A 4,740-nucleotide genomic window follows, 5' to 3' on the forward strand; every position below is an offset into this window, starting at 1 on the left:
AAATTTCCTTGGACATCATTCCCTTCAAATGAAGGTATTCAACCACTACACAGTTCTTGATTCTCCCAATATTCACCACTTTGTTTACACTACAGTGTACAATGCATCTTAGTGGCTACACTAATGAAGGTGGAGCTGCGACATTTGACTTGCGTACCCATGAAGGGTCACCATAAAAGTAGTTGGTGGTGTTTGTGTGAGACATTACAGCAACTATCTGGGGCTAGAAGCTTTTCAGCCACCCCTCATATGCCAATCAGGAAAAATTATGATGAGAACTGAAGCAATCATCCTACAAGTGCACCAGGTTGAAGATGCCCATTTGGTAGAACACTGTGTCCTGCTTTGTCAAGAAGTCCATCACTGCTTGCTGCACACCCTCTTGCAACAGGAGTCATTGATTCTTCAAGACCTTTCTAAGGGACCAAAGGCATGATAAGCACACAGGTAGAGATCAGGACTGTAGGGTGGCTACTCGAGTGTCTCCCACTTTAGCTGGTGTCTGCATTATGGGGATGTGTATTATTTAACTTGATGCACCATTGCACAATGGTGGCTTTCAACAGAAGTGCTGCTTCATACACATTCTTCCATGTATGATGGATGTCTACCAGTGTTTGTTCTCCAGCAGCTGAGAAAATAACAACAGTATGTGGACATATTTGGTAATAACACTGCCGTAGTCCCAATTTCTACATTTACGAAAGGCACAAATGCCACACAATGCTTACATGTCAGTGCTTCTGTAACCACACTCTGTGGCAACACCCTTGAATGGGAAGTTTTTGATTGTCCATTACATGAGGTTTGTCCAGAAAATACATATAAAAGTTGAATAATGTCTTTATGTTACAGGTTGCAGTCACCAACAGGTGGGACTACTGCTGTAATCAATCCCATCAATGCCCAGTTCAAGTCAGAGCACTCTGCGTGAAGCTGGGAGTGTGCAGCAGCTTGTGTTCTTAAAGACCATAGATTGACAGTCAGAATGATTGCTGACAAGCTGTCAATCCCCAAAACAATCGTTCACAAAAACTTGAAATGAAGAAATTGTGTGCAAAACTTGTATTGAAGCTCTTGACGTCAGAACAGAAAGCAAAGAGTGTTGAGTGCTGTGATGATTGGTTGGAAGCAGAACAATGAGGGGACTTTCTCAACCGGTTTTAGAAATTTGATGTGGAGCTCAAATTTCAAAGCAAGGAATGGAAACTAGCCGGAGAACTGAGAAAAAAAAAGTCGCGAAAATCAAGGTCCAATGTGAAGACAATGTTGATTGTTTCCTTTGATACTAGGAGCATTGTTCGCAAGGAATTTGTCCCTCCCTGCCCGAGAGTGAGTGGAAATTTTCACGTAGAACTTCTGACACATGTCAGAGCTCGTGTGGCCCAAGTTCGACCGGAGTTGGCAAAAGGGGGCAGGTGGATCTTTCCTCGCAACAATGTGCCTGCTCACACGTCACTCGTCGTGCGCGAGTTTTTGGCCCGAAGCCTAATCACCATGACAAACCACCCGATTTAGCTCCATGTGACTTCTTCATGTTCCCAAAATGGTGCTTCGGGGGTGGCACTTGGGAGAGGTGGAAGCCATCAAGGTGGGAACGGCACGTCAACTGAACAGCATCACAACTGAAGACTTTCAGCAATGTTATCAACAGTGGAAACGGCGTTGGCAGAAATGTATCATGTCTCAGGGTGAGTACTTTGAAGGAGGCCATATTGTAATACCTGAATAATTGTAAAATAAAGTTATTATTCAACTTTTATACATATTTTCCGGGCAAACCTCGTAGATTAGGAAATGAGACACTGAAGATAATAGATGTGTTTTGTTATTTGGGTAACAAAACTATTGATAATGGCTGACACAGAGGGGATATAAAAAACAGGCTTGACTGTCTGATGGACAGAGTATCAGAAAAAGAGGAATATGTCAAGAGTGGAGGAGTCTTTCCTAGAGGTATCTGCTAGACATGTGGCCTTCCTCCGAAACGAGATGTGAACAACAAGCAGTTCAAGCTAGAAAAGGATAGAATCTTTTGAAATGTGTTTCTGGGAACAAAACTTTTGATGATTGAATGGATAAAATATAAAGGTAAACTCTGTCTATTGGTACTGGCTGACCATCGTGTCATCGTCTGCCAATGATGTCCAGCACACCACTATCCTGCCTGTGTCAGTTTTCTTGACCTCGAGCCCTGCTTGCTTGAGTAGCTCCTCAGTTGGCATCGCAAGAGTGAATTTACACCATTCCAGCCCTCTCACCCAGGAAAAATCCCTGACAGTCCGGGTATCTGAACCTGCATCCTCCCCATGATAGGCAGCAACAGTGAACACAAAGTTACGGAGGTGGATAGATGACTATGACTGCTACTAGATACCCTCTGCGATGCACCTAGAGGTGGCTTATGGAATAATTATGCAGTTGCAGATCAAATTACTAGGGACATGGTACTGAGCGAAATTTTCAGCACAACTTCAGTGAAAAAAGGAACTGGTTGATAAGACATACCCTGATGCATCAAGGAATCATCAATTTGGTATTGGTGGGATTTGAGTTAGGGGGAAATACAGTAAGCAGGTTCAAATAGATGTAGGCTTGCATAGAGAACTGCATCAAACCAGTCCTTGGACTGAAGACCACAACAACAAAAACAGTTGGCTGTATGTAGGAATTTTCTGTGGTCAGGAAAGCAATGAAAAAGGATTTTCTGATAAAGAAAACTGCAAACACTATACATTAATGTGGTGTAAAATGTTTCTTGAGCTGTTTATGAAGCCAGAGAAATCCTATATTAGTTCTTTTGGCATAAAAAACCTGTACCGGATGATTAATCTCCCCTACCGTGGGTTTTATGCAACTTGCAATGCCTAGAAATGTTATGGGCAATATTTTCTTTTCTGACATCCACTACATGCAAATTACTGGGCCTACATAAAAAATGAACAGGATCTTTTTTGTGGGAAATTTAATGTAGCCATTTTTTTTGGTGGGGGGGGGGGGGGGGGGGGGAGAGGCGGTGCACATTTTTGCTAGAGGCCCAAATGCATTTTTCTTGATAAACAAAAAATTATTCCAGTACAAAATTTAATGTAGTTAATTTTCATACAAAAAGGTCCTGTTCATTGTTTTTGTAGGCCTAACAGTGTGCATGTAGGGAGGAGAGAAGATTAAAATCATGGGTGTGGTTCTTGATGTTGCAGGGGTAGCCGAATAACCCTGTGTATGATCCAGAAGATTCAATAACATTCTTAATACATCTCATGGTCAAATATGGCTGCTGATAGAAAACAGGTGATTCATATTGGCTTTGTGTATCCCTATTTTGTGACTGCAGTAAAGAAGAGGATGTGGGATGTTCTCTGTCAACTTTTGTACCCACATTGGTAAGCAAAAAGACATTAAAATATACAAGGCATGCCAGAAAATTTAGTACCATTGTGGGGGGAAAAGGACTCATGAAATCATTTCTTCAGACCAAAATTTGTTTTTTGAAAAAATACTCTTTTTCTACATAACAGCCACCATTGTTCAGGCATTTATCATAGCAGTAAGCCAACTTTTCTATGCCCTCTTCATAGAAAGATACCACCGGTGAAGACATGCAATACTGATCACACTTTCTTACATCATCATTGGCGTGGAAGCACCTTCATCCTGCTTGATGTTGAAGTAAAAGAGGTGAGATCAGGTGGTCGAACTGTTCCCAACTGAATTGTTTAATAAGGTTTTCAGTGCCACCAGCAGAAATGAAACGTGATGTCATGAAGCAACATAATAATTTGATTGAGAATTTTGCATCTTTTGTTTTGAATAGTGTGATGGAGTTCTCTCGCTGTTTTGCAGTGTCATACCACTTTTATGATTTCAGCTTGGAGAAGGAACTCAACAAGCAGAATGCCTTGTTGGTCATAGAACCCATAGCACCAGATTTTTTGCACTGACAACTTCATTCTGATTTCTCTTTTTGGGGGTGGTGGGGTGGGGGATGGGAAGAGGAATATTGTTGAATTCTGAGTTCCTTCACTCCATACATTGTTGTTTTTGTTTTGGAGTGTCATGAAAAACCCAAGATTCATCACTAGTCATAATTCTATTTAAGAATTCATCTTCCTTATCACTGTATTCAGTGCTGAAATGTCAAAACCCTGCCAAGGTACATGATTCTGTAAGCATTTTTGAAACACAATTCACAAAAATTTAAGCAATTTATAACTGAGTCATGCAAAACAGTTTTTGAAATACATTCATATTGTGAACCATGTGTTTTCATGAATTTTTCTCACCCATAACATCAGTGACAACAGAAGGCTGTCCAACACATGCTTCATCGTGAGTGTTTCTTCAACTGTCTCATCCACTTCCTCACCATAAATGTCTACAAGTTGATGAATTTCAGCTGGCTTAATGTTCTGTGTGTTGAAACAAAACATAACAGAGCACACTTCACAGTCACTGGGCTCAAAGGCTGTCTTAAAGATTTTGACTGATCACTAAGAAATATAAATACCACAAAATTCAGCTGCAGAGTCAACTGTGGGAAGACAATGAACCAGAGAAATGTGTGAACGTACAACACAAGTGCTGCAGTGGCAGTTGAATGATTTGATACTTACTTTCAGGATGCACCTCATACTTTGAACTTCAATAGAAGTGCCTGTCACCTTTTAATGTAAATTTTTGATTATGATGGAAACTATGTTGAAACAGTGTGTTTTGTTTATCTCTCTCTAGTCATGACAG

The sequence above is a fragment of the Schistocerca gregaria genome, chromosome 11, assembly GCF_023897955.1.
Source record: "Schistocerca gregaria isolate iqSchGreg1 chromosome 11, iqSchGreg1.2, whole genome shotgun sequence".
Lineage (NCBI taxonomy): Eukaryota > Metazoa > Arthropoda > Insecta > Orthoptera > Acrididae > Schistocerca > Schistocerca gregaria.